This window comes from Chlorocebus sabaeus, chromosome 3 (genome assembly GCF_047675955.1).
Source record: "Chlorocebus sabaeus isolate Y175 chromosome 3, mChlSab1.0.hap1, whole genome shotgun sequence".
Taxonomy (NCBI): Eukaryota; Metazoa; Chordata; class Mammalia; order Primates; family Cercopithecidae; genus Chlorocebus; species Chlorocebus sabaeus.
Genome location: NC_132906.1, coordinates 22014424 through 22029400, shown reverse-complemented (window position 1 = coordinate 22029400; position 14977 = coordinate 22014424). Strand labels below are relative to the sequence as shown.

The 14977-nt window shown below is 38.0% G+C and overlaps 1 protein-coding gene across 5 annotated transcripts in view; it reads left to right on the top strand.

Moving 5' to 3' along the window:
* ENOX1 (ecto-NOX disulfide-thiol exchanger 1) overlaps nucleotides 1-14977 on the top strand; it is a 582538-nt gene that overhangs the window by 112683 nt on the left and 454878 nt on the right. For all 5 annotated transcript variants that reach the window (XM_037986753.2, XM_037986751.2, XM_073013850.1 and 2 more), the window contains exon 2: nucleotides 1665-1730. The gene's annotated coding sequence lies outside the window, so the exon portion shown is untranslated. The remainder of the gene's footprint in view (nucleotides 1-1664; nucleotides 1731-14977) is intronic.

The window sequence follows — 14977 nt, the reverse complement described above, 5'->3', positions numbered from 1 at the left end:
AAATATTAAAGAAGCTGAAAAAACTCGGTAAAATCACATTTTGATACTTTTTTGAAATAAGGTAGTTGTCTCCTTGCTGGTCTAGTGACGTACCCTAACCTAAGGCCACACTCACTATACCTACCTGTAGGCAGACTGCTTCTTGGAAGATCTTTCCTCATCCTTTTTCAAGACTCAGCTCAGGAAACCTTTCCAGTATTTTCCACCTGCGTCAGGTACTTTCTAAGTGTGTACCAGTACCTTCCCCTGCCCCTGGCTTCTTGTGCTTTCCTTTCCCTGTTAGATCTATCATGCCATGTGGTAATTTTTATCCTTCCACTTTGGGGCTCTTTACACAGTATTAGTTACTACCGAGCACCTAGTTATGGGACAAATAATGTCTATCTTGGATGTCTACAGATGCTGGTCTTTAGAGTGTAACATACTTCTAAATTTGGCTATGCTTTTAGATACCTGTTAGTTAGTCTACATGTTCTGGAAAGAAAAGAGATTTAGCCAGATGTAAGGTGTTTCTGGAGAGTTTAGTAGAATATTTGGTTCCACAATGAGATCACTTGGACACAGGAAGGGGAACATCACACCCTGGGTCCTATTGTGTGGAGGCGGGAGGGAAGAGGGATAACATTAGGAGATATACCTAATGTAAATGACGAGTTAGTGGGTGCAGCACACCAACATGGCACGTGTATACATGTGTAACAAACCTGCCCGTTGTGCGCATGTACCCTAGAACTTAAAGTATAAAAAAAAAAAAAAAAAGGAATATTTGGTTCCAGATTCATGCAACTATAATAGAGGAGTTGTGATTCCATTCAGTTTTAGATACCAGAGGATGGTCTTGAAGTTTGGGGCAACCTGTTTCTTATGATTGTCGGACTCACAGGCCTGATGCATAAGGCACTTTAAAACCATGCTTCTCAGACTTTAATGTGCATAGGGCTTATCTGAGGATCTTGTTAAAATGCAGATTCTGTTGCAGTAGGTCTCAGGTGGGTTCTCACATTCAGCACTTCAAGCTCACTGGTGAGGCTGATTTTGCTGCCCGTGGACCACACTCTGAGTAACAAGGCTTTAAAATACCTTCTAGAAAATAAAATTGGGATTTATCCTATGAAAATATCTAGGTGTACTTTATAGTGTGAAGAACAACGAATTTCCTGAGAGAAAGCTTGTAAGTGTGTAACTCTTATTTCAATTTGGAAACGGGCAAGAATTTCTCACACTTAAAAACAGTACATCTGATACCAGTCAACCCCTGAAACTGCTTTTGAATGACATTTTAGATTGTACTGCCCTTAATTAATATACAGCTTTATTTATTTAGGCTTTCTTAGATTTGGGAGGCCCTGGCCCTAGCACTGGCTTTAGTGTAGCTACTTTAGCAACGAAGACTACTTTTAAGGCAGAAATAACTCTTTGAAAGATTGACAGTTCGAAGGCTTTGTTTATGATGAGACCTTCACATTTATTGATTGTTACCATGTTAGCACCATGCAGAGACCTCCTCCAAGGGCATTCAATTGCGATGGCCAGAAATGGAAAGGGCAATGTTCAGCTCGAACTTTGCAGGCGAAACCTTGCATCTGCTTACATATATATGTTCAGTCAGCTCTCTGAAATTGATGTTTGAAGTTTTTTCTAACAAGATGGCCTTTATTTTACAGGTCCTTTGCTGCCAGCATGATATCATATTTATAATATGTGGAGGAGAGAGAGCTCACCATGCTCAGGTAAAGGGATGGTATGTGTACCACAAATAACAAGCAGGTTGGTTGTCACCATATGGGAGGGGATGTCGTTTAATTGCACCTCTGGCATCATTCTCTAATGTGCGTCTTCGTTTTATCTGGGGTTCAGAGGGCCTGTGGCAGAAGATCTCAGTGAACTCACATGCATTTGGGGGAGCATTTCCAAAGTACCTACAACAGGGTCTCTAAACAGCCAGCAAGGAAATAGGACTGGTCACTTGAAATCTCTTTCCAGCTTCTACAGAGGTTACATAAAGGTGCTACCATTGTTCATCTTTATCACCTTATCATGAAGGCTTTATCTTTCAACATTTATGTAAATACATGAATATTGAAGACTCCTAATTAAAGTCTTATCTCTATCCCCTTATCTAAAGTTATCCTTCTAAATTTCCTTTGCATTTTCTTTTGAAATAAGTGCATGTCTCACAACTTTGATTTGCCCAAACAGGTCACTGAGATTAATTTTCCATTAACCTTTATTGCTTCTGTTTCTTTCTAATCATCTTCTTAGAGGATTAAACAGTCCCCATTGGGTTAGTCTCTCCTTAGGATATGAGCCATCTTTTTCTTTGATGCCCTTTATAGAACTGATGTGGATGATGGTGATCTATTGCCTGACCGAACCTGGACCCATTAACTGAGCCAAAGCTTCCTTAGGTAGACCCACGCTAGGAGTTCTAATGACCATGGCAATTTTCTTATTGGGCTTGCTTCTTTTGTGACCTGGTCTGTATTAGTTTCATCTGACTGCCTTAACAAAGCACCACAAACTGGCTGGCTTACACAATAGAAATCTATTGTTTCACAGTTCTGGATTCTAGAAGTCTAAAGTCCAGGTGTCAGCAGGGTTGGTTCCTTCTAAGCCGTGAGGGAGAATCTGTCCCAGGCCTTTCTTCTACCTTCTGGCAGCCTTGGGCATTCCTTGACTTATAGATGGCATTCTCCCTGTGTCTTTCCACTGACTTCCCTACATGTGTGTCTGTGTTTATGTCCAGGTTTCCTTTTTGTAAGGACACCAGTCATATTGGATTAGGGCTCACCCTAATGACCTTAACTTAATAATCTGCAAGGAGTCTTTCTAAACATGTCACATTCATATGTATGAGGGATTTAGATCGTAGCATCTTTTTGGGGTACATAATTCAGCTGACAGCACTATGTGGGTACAGGCATACCTCATTTTATTTCACTTGGTTTTGTTGAGCTTTGCAGATACTATGTTTTTTTTTTACAAATTGAAGGTTTGTGGCAACCCTGCATCCAGCAAGTCTATCAGCACCATTTCCAACAGCACATCCTCACACTGTGTTCCTGTATCAACACTGTTTTAGCAATAAAGGATTTCTAAATTAAGGTGTGTTCATTGTTTTTTAGATAAAATGCTATTGCACACTTAATAGAGTATAGTATAGTGTAAACATAACTGGCAAACCAAAAAGTTTGTGTGACTTGCTTTATTGTAATGGTCTGGAACCGAGTCTATAATATATTCAAGGCATGCTTGAAATGAATTCCTCTAGATACCCCTAAAGCTTCTAGCATGGTGCCTGCTGCTTAATATTTGTTGAATTAGTGAATGGCAAGGACCATAAAGGCCATGGCCAAATTTAATTTGACAAAGCAAAGTGCAGTGACCAGAGGTGGGCAGGTATTATGCTAGCATTTGTCCTCAGGGAACTCTTGCCTTCAGGATAGTTCAGGCTAAACAACCTCATAAATGAGATAAGAGTTTTCCTTTAAAAGTGGTAGCAAGTGGGGTTTGTATAAAATATAGCCCTTTGTGAGAGCTGCTACTGCTGTCTCTGTTGGCGTCGCAGGTTGAACTGCCAATTTACATGCTGCCTCTATCAGTACATCAAGATATCTTTCCAGCTAATTCAATACCATTTAAATCATACTTAGCCAGGCTATTCTTTCTTTCCAGCTGCATCGCTTTGCACTTATTAAATTTAACGTTCTGTTCTCTGGCTTTAATCTCTAAATGCTATCCTGAAATAGATCTGCCCTAATCGTGTCTTCTTCCTTCTTTATGCTTCCTTAGCTCAACATTATTACAAGTTATCTTTTGAGTGTTCAGATTTGGGTGTTGATAAATTATTAGGATACTGGTCTCAAGGTAGCACTTGAATGATCTGTTCTTTAGAGATGCTTATTTGGGAAACCCTTTATTTCCTCTTGGGGTAGTGCTTTCTAGCCATGTCTGCTGTTACTTCCAGGAAAGGATTACCTTTTTAATAGCAAAACGGAGCCTCCTGCTGAGATGAGTGAAAGTCCAGGGGCAGATCTCCTCCTAGGAGTGAGGTAGGCATCTTTAGGAGCCCTGCAAATTCACTTAAGCCCCTGGATTAGTGCTGCGTGGAGCTGCTGCAAGCAGGCAGGCCAATGTCTAGAGATTGACTGTGTGGGTCAGGCCCAGGCCTCCAGGAACTCTGAGCTGCAGGCGGGGTGGAATCATTTACTTACAAGCTTTTCCAGCCCCACAGGAGCTTTTGTGTTCCTGGGGGTGGGGCTGCAGGCTGTCCCATGGTCAACTGATAGCATTGGCTTAGACAGCAGTGGATTTATAAGATGATGACAGGCAGCAGAAAATGAAAATGAAAATAAAAATTCATTTTAGCATTTTTCACACTGACATTAGTCCTAAGAAAATTGGTAAATCAAACCAAATATTTATGGCATGTGTGATGCATGTAGGCACAGTTCTACCAAATGCCAGGTACAGATGTATAACTTCATCCTGTGTCTCCATTGATTACTTTTCTTTTCCATTTTATGCAAGAGCTTACTACCTTTGATTAGAGGTCTCCCATAACTTTTCATGTGAACTCTCCTAGTGTGGCTTGTGGCATCTCTATAGGGTTTCATTAAAATTGAAACCGTTAATTTGTTTTGGTTATACAGTGATCAAACAGAGTGATGGTGAGCCAGCCCTTGCTGGCTGCAGGTAGGGCCTGGTGAGCGATTATATTCTGGTAATTTAGCTTTCCCAGAATAGCCAGTGAAGTACTCTGCAGTGTGCACTACAATAATTATAATATCCCAATAAGTCTTATTTTAATAATTAAGTTATCTTATGTGTACCTAACACTTCTCTATTATTAAAGAGAAAATAATCCAGAAATAAAACCTTGGGTGCCTTGAACATGGAAAACGAGTTTTATTATTGTTGCTTTGTCTTTACTCCATTTTGCATTCTCTCATTTCACTCATCTTACATTTCTGAAAACTCAGCTATAAGATTCTCATAAACTTGGTAATAATTTGCCAACTTGTTAAACTCTGATTTTAAAAAGGGGCAAATGAGAAAAATGATTCTGATGTCCTATTAGTTAATAATTAACATGGTAAGTTTTTCTTAGATCTCTGACATTAGAATGTAATTATTGTATCATAGAAAGTATTTTAGTTAAACAAATTATACTTCAAGATTCTATCAACATTTTTCAGAAATTTTTTGTACACAAATCAGTTAAAATAGGAATCTTAATATCTGCTTTCTGTAGGATCTTCTACCTCTCCCTCTGATGGTTCCTTCTTTGTTTCATTCAGATCATGAGTTTATGTTAAGTGCTTATGAGCTGGTAATATAAAAATGATGAAGAAGAGCAGTGGCTTTTGGCAGGGAACTCAGAAGCTTGGAATTCTCTTTCGTCTACATTTAGTCACCACTAAGCTCTGTCAAATTTCTGTAATTCTTTGATATTTTTACTTTCCTTTTTTTTAAATCTACAATTATTCTTTCCAAGAATTTCTTACCTTTTTCTTGCTTGTTCATATGACCACTCTGGTTTGTTCCTTCATTGTTCGTTCGTTCATTCATTCATTCATTCATTCATTCATTCATATAGTACCCTTTTGACATGTGCCAAAAATTGTTCTGGGCATAGTATCAAGTATATTATAATTTATATGGGAGATAGCAATGATTTTTTCATGATTATGATGGAGCTATAAAACTAAGTATACTTTTTATATAGGAACCAGAGCAACTAAATTGGCTTGGGACAATTAGGAAATACTTTATAGAGAAGATTGTATTTGAATGGAAATTGGTAGGAGATGAGTGGTAGAGAGAGAACATTCTAAAGGAAACAGAGGGGAGATTAGCAGAGAGGTATGAGGAGGCAGGGCAAGTTTGTGTATTCCATGCTGTTTAGGTATTGCTGGAGCATAAAGTGTGAAGAGGGATATAGGGCTGGATGAGACTCTATAGGAAGGCAGAAATCAAATCTTGAAGGTCCTTTGATACGTTGTTGAGCCTTCTTTTGTATATCTTCAGTTTATCCTGCTTCTTGCAGGGAGAATGGCTATATGAAAGAGTGCTTATATCCTGCTAAACTCTTCCTTTATGACCCTTGTCCTGGTCTCACTGCTTCCAAAGGGAAGTCAAGCATTTTCTCTCTTTAATTTACTCCATTAAATCATTTCCTCCACTAGATTTGCCTGCTTTGCTTTTCACACAGAATTTGTTACTTTCTCAGATTCCATTTTCAAAATCCTCCTTTAAGACCTCACTGAAATTCATATCCTTTGTGAAAACTTTTCTCTACTCATGAATGATTTTACCTCTTGTGAATTCCAGAACTTTGAACAGACTCTGCATATTGCAATCTTCGCATGCTTCTCATATGTCACAAGTTATTTTTATAACATTCTTAGACTATCCACATGTTGAAGGGAAGGGCATATACCTATCATGTATCCCATGTATGCTGGAAGTGCAGCTTCTTGCATGTATTAATAGTAGACATTGCATGGATGTTTGTTAAAACGGTAGAGGAAAACAGAGTTCCTTTAATTTGAAAGGCTGCTACAGAGGTAGAACTGAGGGATTGATTGTCATCTGGAAGGGGTATAGTTAACATAATGTCCAGATGAAACTCTTAGAGGAAGAATAATTGTCAGTGAAGGTAGAAGGATTACATTAAACAAAAGGCAGAAATATGTACAGAAAAAGATGCAATTTGAAAATCAGTTAAACTGCCCAAAGATTTAGACATGGGAAGAAGATACTTAGAAAGCCATTCAGCATGTGTGATTGTCTTTGACAGTAAGTGACAAATGGAATAACGGGGAAAAGCACCTATATTACATGAAGATGCTCTGCATTATTAAATAAAATGGCCTCTGGAAAACTTGATTCAATTTAAGACTTCTCAGTTGCAGATCTGGAGACAATCACAAATTCAGAAATATATTTATGAAACTCTGTTGCCACTGAGCTCAAAAGACCGTAATCCTATTACTTGTGATTTTGAAAAGGGTAAACATGAAAAACTGAAAAGAGTTATTGATTAAAGGAGTAATATGAACAGGAATAATGGAATTAAAGTAATTGAGGCAATATTGGGCCTAATGGACCTTGTTCTCCTAATGCGTTTCTTCTGCTTTTGTATTGAGTTGGCCCCAAAGTCGATAGGACCATGTGCACAGAAAGAGAAGGACATGATGGAAGAATTAGTATTGCTGTCTATAAAAAAAAAAAAAAAATCAATCTGTTGTTCTTACAGAAGAACATCAATCAGTCTGTGAAATCAATTAACTGGAATTTTTTACATTTGGCTTCTAAGATAATGAGACAAATGATGAGAAAAGACTGTATGCCTTGCATATAGTAGATACTCAGTAAATGTTTCTAGAATTGAAAACCAAATGATATCATGGATTTAATTTAAAAACTGCTTCAGTGTAAGTCCCTTTATCAGTCCTAATTCAGTCCCATTTCTTTTACTGGACTGCCTATATCTATAGTACTGTAAATGTAGATTCCTCATTTTTATTGATTCTTTCTCTGAAGTGAGTTCTCTCACATTTCTACTGCCAAGGAGTCCAGGCCAGCTTCACATGACTTTGGATCTCTGTATTATTTAGTGTCTTAACTGTTTTCTGTGACCAGACTTCCTGCCTTATACAGTATTGGCAGATTACATTTTTTGAAATATCATTTTAACAACATTACTCTCTATTCAGAAAATGTCAATGTCTCTTTGTTGTCTACAAAATTGTGGCTCATTGTACTTTAGAGTTCATTCCCCACTACTTGACTTTGAAAGCATGTGTGTTCAGACTTGTCCAGACACCCGTCCATACTTAACTTCTACCAGCCTCCTGCCCAGACCCTATGGGGAAGACAGATTCGTCTCTTCATTCTGTCACCCCATTTTGCAATGCACACAGTGTTCTGCATTGGATCCTTCCTCTCATATCTATATCCATCCAATTAAAGTCAGTTCTGCTCCAGGCAATATAGTCCTTAAAGCTGCACATTATCAAAAGCTGTGCTATAAAGACAATTATTTCAGGGGCATAAATAGTGTTGGGGACTTGAGGGTTGCGGGGGCACAATAAACAAAGTTGTTTTTCCTGAAGTTGTTTAAACAATAATGGTATTTTCTATCTCTGTAAAAGTATAACTTTAAAACCTGAATATCACGAAAAAAATGCATTTTATTGTATCTCTTTTCATAAGATTGTAGTGAACTAAGCTGGTATTTTAAAAAATTGTTTCAACATCTTAATGATCCACTATTGTGAGAAATGGAGAATAAAGACCTTAGCAGCTATGTTGTAAGTAGAGGAACTTTTTTTTCCCCCTTATGCGAGGAGTCCTAGTATGCATAAAATAAATCATATTCCCCAATCAATTGATCACTTTATACCTAATACACATTATGCAAGCTCTGCAGAAGAAATACCTGTAACACTTATTTTTCAAAATGGAGTTTAAGGTGCTTTTTCCTCCACTGAGTTTGCCTTTTAGCATTCTTCCTTGCCTGGTGACTTTTCTCTCTGAATACTCTCTTTTAGTTTAATTATCAATTCAAGGACCTCTTTAATCATTCATCTTTTTGAGAATTTTTAGAGACTGTTTTGAAATAGAGACATATTTTTATTTCCCACCATGTCTAATACCTTGTTAGGGCAGTGATATAGCTTATAAGAGCATGCAGTTATTAAATTCAGTTTCATCTAAATCCAAAAATTGCTATTTTCTCTACTTCCTGTTCCTCCTGAACACTGGGCCTTGGCTTAATGTTTTTGGGGGAACAAAAAAGAGTAATCCCCACTTCAATGTCAATGCGAAAGGGTAAAGACTGACTGATAGTTTTCAGATTAAGGATAAATACATGTGTTAGTTCCTGACCCTTCTTGAAACTTCATTAAAATGATGTTTAAGGGATTTTTGTTTTAAAAGGCACACACCCATGAGAGCAAAGAAATAGGGCAACAGTTACAGCATTTTGGGGTTTGGGATATAGATGGATGAGTGCTAACTTACTTAGCAGACCTGAGAAAGTGAAGTTTTAACCTGGCAGAGGAGAAAGGAAAAAGGTAACCCAAATTACACTGATGAACCCTGCAAAAACTCAGGAACAAGAGCCCCCGGAGGGGAGAGTGAAGATACAGTTGGGAAGTATTGGTTGAAAGTTCAGGTCTGCTTCCTAACTTTATACAAGGAAGAAACTGCTCCTCTATTCCAACAGAGGGATGAAGATTATGTTTTCTATAGAGATGGTAAAACAGAAGGTTTCTGGATTGAGAAGTATCAGGAAAGGTTAAAAGTGGTATAATATGGTCCTGAAATCAGATGGATTGTGGATTACACTGATTTACCAAATCCCAAGAATGACAATACCTTCTGTTCTCTGTTCCTTAGCCTACAGGCAGCTAAGGATACCTTTCCTACAGGAAACTCCAGGAAACATCCCTGGGACTCTAACCTAAAAAAAGAACTCAGGGATACTGATATCAGAGATTCCCTCAAGGAAAGGCCTAGCCAGAACAATTCTAAAGTAAATCCTTTATCAACAACCAACCACACTCCCAACCTTTCTGTGGACCTTCTAGTGCCCTGCCCTTAAAGATCACAGACAGCCAAGGGTCGTGAGACATTTAAGGAAATGTCTGATATCATGAGAGACAAAAACTAAAGCATGCAAACAAAAAAAGCAACTTGGAGGAAACAACCTTAATAGGAAGAATAAATCTATTTATTTTATTTTATTTTATTTTATTTTATTTTTAAGACAGGGTTTCACTCTGTCATCCAGGCTGGAGTGCAGTGGCATGATCTCGGCTCGCCGCAATCTCTGCCTCCCAGGCTCAAGCGATTCTCCCACCTCAGCCTCCCTAGTAGCTGGGATTACAGGCGTGTGCTACTACCACCTGGCTAATTTTTGTATTTTTAGTAGAGACGGGGTTTCACCATGTTGGCCAGGCTGGTCTTGAACTCCTGGCCTCAAATGATCCACCCGCCTCTGCCTCCCAAAATGCTGGGATTACAGGTGTGAGCCACAGCGCTTGGCCAGAAGAATAAATCTGAAAAAAGAAATCATTGGTATCTCCAGACAGATAAGGCATGATATTATCACCATGAAACACAATGAAATTTATAAGGGTTAGGAGGTGAAATTAAGGAAAATTTCCAGAAAGCGTAGTAAAAAGAGAAAGAATAGAAAATAACATAGAAAAAATAAGAAGCTTAGAGGATTGGTTCATACATCCAAAAATAGTACATCAGATTGAGAGAATATAGAAAACGGAGGATAGAAAACCATCAAAGGAATAATTCAACAAAATTTCTCAAAAGCAGAAGTGTCCTGATTAAAAGGGAATAACGATAGATGATCATGAAACTTTACAACCCTAGAATGTGGTCCAATAAATGACATGGTAAACTAATAAAAAGAAAGACCTGGTATCCCAGACATGGGAGCAACACAAGAGTGAGGTGAAAAGAATTCACAGGTGATGGTAAAAGAGATCTCAGCAGCTGTGCACTGGGCTAGTGATCAACTGATCTAAATTGCATTAGGTAGAGGGGTTCAGGAGAGAGTTCTTCAAGATGGTAAAATTGATTAAACATCTAATGTGTTTGCGCTGAGAGGGGATTTACAGATCTTGGGGAGGCTTTGAGGATAGCATCATGATAAGTACATAGGAAACTAACACAAATGAAATATAACAATGATTAATTCCAAGGAAGACAAAAAGGAAGAAAATGAGATATAATCATAGAACACTACATGATTCTAATGTAAATATGGATATTGAACACAACCAGAATTATTCTCAGAGGATGGGAACATGAGGCATGCATGTGTGTGGTAACAAACCTAACTCTCATCTTCCTCATTGGGAGGTCAATCAGTAATACCTGAAATTGAAAAACTAAGAGTAGTAAGAGAAACATGTTATTTAAATCAGTGCAAATAAATTTTCATCTTTAGTATGGCATGCCTAGAAGATGATACTAGATAAGGTAGGAAGCTGGAGACATTCATTTGTAGAATATTAAGTAGATATAAAACTTCAAATAAAATATTTTCAGATTTTTCAATGAAAAACCCGAGCTTGCTTTCATAAACATAACTTTTTATATTTCTTATATGCCTGAAATGGCTGAACACAATTCTTGATCAATATCTTAATGATTCTCTCTTCAAATTCTTTTTAGTCATTGTCAGTGAGATATTACACAAGTAGTGATTTTTGAAAAAACAAGCCATTTCACCACCATTTCATATTCTATAAAAGTTAAAGTTATCTTTAAAAACCTTAATAGTTTTAACTTTCTTCTTTGCTAGACAAATGCAATCCTCTGATGATTCCAACAGATTTCCAGTTCAACTAATTTTTTTCCTATGAAGTAATTAAAAATAATAATGAGGCCCGAATTTATAAAGTGTGTGTTTATTGTTAGAGCAGTCACTCCACAGGTAGCTTGGATGCCGGTAAAAGAGGACATTTGACTCAACTGGAAGGAAATACCTGGTATGTATAGACAGAATTTGGGGGCTATCACTTGTAGCTTTGCCTACCAGGCCTTTCTGCCCATACCTTTCTAGAGCTCCACTTTCAACCAGCTGTGCTTTCTATACCTGGAATGAAACCTTCTCCAGTGGCTACATGGACTGCTTCTGCACAAAATGAAGGGGTGCTTTCTGCAGACACATGGGTGTCCATGGATGTTTCTAGTGCCTCTCAGCAGAGCCATGAGGACTATGCCTTTGTACCTTGAGGAAGCTGATGGCCAGGTGTGATCTGCCCTGGCACCTGCTACCTCAGAACCCCACCTAATTCCCTGAGGCTGAGAGACATCCATACCTCATTGCATACCTGGGATCAATTCTTTGCACAGTAGTGTGCCAGCACCTACCAGTTGGGAAGCTCTGATGTCCACATGTGGAAACAAATTCCAAAATAATTACTTAAAGAATTGAAAGCAGTTATCTCTGGGCCTAGTCCTGTTTAACAGTTGAGACTATATTATGAATAAATTGGTTTAAATAAAAACTAATTTTTAAAAATCTCTTGTGTAGTCTTATTGGATCTTCCAGACCTTTTGCCCTCTCAAAACATTGGACAGAGCTGCTTTCAACTTTGTTTTTATAAGATGAGATGACAAAATATATACAACTGTGGACTATGGTCTACTTCTTAAATGCAGAGACTAGTTTGTGGATTATCCACATGCCCTATTTTACCCCAAGGATTAAGATAAAAGGAATGTAAGTCTGAAGATAGCAAGCTTCATTTTTTAATACAAGGAAAAAGAGAAGTTGAAATTCATGATAAATATAGATTGTGTTTTGAAACTTTAATTGATTATTTTCCTGTTGTCCCTCTAACGTGTTCCTGGGGAAGTTTGTAGTAATGATTTAGGAGAAGAGGTGGGAAACTGATAAATTAGCTGGAAAAAAATGGAAAGGCACTTCAGAATACATAGCAGAGAATACAGTTCTTTCACAGAGGGTACTGAGAGTGCGGTCTATTTGGTGCCCTCCAGATTCAAGGCTGAAATTGGAAACAATGGTGCTTTAATTTGCTGCACAGTTAATGGGCCTGCTGATTTGTTCTCATTTTTTAGTCCTATAGTATGTCCTTAAAACCCTCTCAAGGGTTCATACTTTTAGCTTGAGGTCTCTACGCCTCATTTTTCCTTTTGTTCTCTAAACACTTACGTTGCCTCTTCCTGATTCATCTTCTGAGAGGCTCAGCATAATGTATGATAGGAATTGAATAATTTGGATGAAGTCTGTGACATGTCTTGATGATGTTAAACCACTCAGAATCCTAGGAAATAGTCCCAGCTTGCATTAGCAGAAGATTAATGCAGGTGATCTTTAAAGTCTTAATTTTAAAAAATTTACATTTTTGCCAGTGATGATTGAAAAACGCTGGCATTCTTTCTGCCCGCGTTACTGATTATAATTACAAATACTTGCAAAAGTACTAGAATGGCATCTCACTGTTCCATAAGCAGCAGACTATTATTTTACTCTTTTAATGGCTATTAAATATTTAAAAAACAATTTTCTAAAAATATATCCATAACTATATGTAACATGGGCATAAATCACAATGGGAAATATATTCTGAAACACATGCATAATAATACTTGCTTGGATAAGTTTATATGTCTAATTCACCAAGAAGAAATTTAAATTTTTGAGAGGTTTCTTATGTGAGATATCATTATGAGAAAAGGCAAAACTAAGGGTCTTTTGGATGAGGTCAAGACAGTGATTACTCACAGTTACTACTGTTTTGCCCCAGGATATTCTGAATGTGAGCCCAAACCTTATGATCCCCGAATCAGGAATGGTGGAAAACCATGGTGAACTAGTTATTTGGAAGGAGGAATCAAGGAAACCACCAGCTCTTGAACTTTTCCAGAACTGGAACATATTAAGGGGAGAGGTAATGAGAGCAGAGTTTGTCCTGCTATGTGGAGAACAGAGAGGGTACAGTGAGCCTTGGAGAGCAAGGGAGTATGGGGAGCAGTGGGGCAGCTTGCAGACCACAGGGAGGAAGAGGAGCATCAAGGGAGTCAGCTGTGGACTTGTAGATGTGGGGCTGAAATTTAATTCAAGAAGAAACATTTGGAACATTTGGCAACAAGTGACATGATCAACATGACATTTGGGTAGATGATTGTTGCTGTGTTATAAAATAGCTCAGGGAGGAGGAAGACAGTTGGTGCATGCTAAGAAGGACTGCAGAAGAGTGAGAAGGAGAAGGAATTGGACTTGATGACAGCGGTGATAGAGAAGACAGAAGAAAAAGATAAGTTATAGACAGTGTAAGTCAAGGCTGGATTGCTGTCTTGGAGGACAATTCCCATATTTAACAGTCAAAAAAAACAAAAAGCAAAGTGACCAGAAGATTATCCAGCAAATGTCCAAATGCCTTGTGTAACAGGTCGGTTCTTTTCCCAGCTTACAAGTCATGGAACAGTGGACATGGAACAGTTTGCGAAACATAGAACTTTGCTAAACTGATCATTTCTCTTTTGGATGTGCTATGACTGTAGCCCTTGCCCCACCCATTCCCAGAAGATCATCCAGACAGCAATAAATAAGGAGTGTGATAGGAATTAGAGGTCAGGGAAGGAAGCATAGGTCTGGGGATCATCAGTGAACACAGCAGTGGAGTCTGAGTGTATGGATGAGCATTCTGTGTCACGGAGTGAAGAAAGGGAGGAACAGAGGTGTGGAAGCAAATACCGTGAGATGCTTCATGAAAAAGGTCAAGGAACAAAAAGAAACATAGTGGTTGGAGTGGCATTAAACTCATGGAATTGTTCTATCTAAATTTAAGTGGATACTTGCTTCATTGGAGTAAATGGTCTGATTAGTGTTTTCAGATTATACATAAAAATGAAAGTATAGTTCCATCTCTCAAGACTTAGGACCCACAGAGAATTCACTATATAAATGCAGCAAGCTGAGCCCCAAAACTTTTGGGCTCAGTCACCAGAAAGATTATCATGAGCCCCTTTTCTTTTACAAATAAAATTCACCCTTATTTGTCTTAGGGTTGACTATGGAAATGCCTTAAATGGATATCAAGAAGGAAATCTTCCAGTAAATTCTACACTGCAAAGCAGTAGCATTATTTAAACAAAGAATACATTAATTTTTACATTGCAATCAAGATCAACCAGCACGTACACATCCACCAGAATGCATTATAATACTGTGCACTGTTTTAGTTCTACACTGAAAATCCCTTTGAATCCTGTATCAGTGTTCACTAGACAGAATCTGTCTCTCTATATAGTAGATACATAAACATGTATTTATTAGGAGATTTATTTTAAGGAATTGGCTCATGCAAATGTGGGTGCTGGTAAGTCCAAAAATCATAGGGCAGGCCAGCAGTCTGAAAACTCTGGCAAGAATTGATGTTATAGCCTTGAGTATGAAATGCATAGGGCAAGT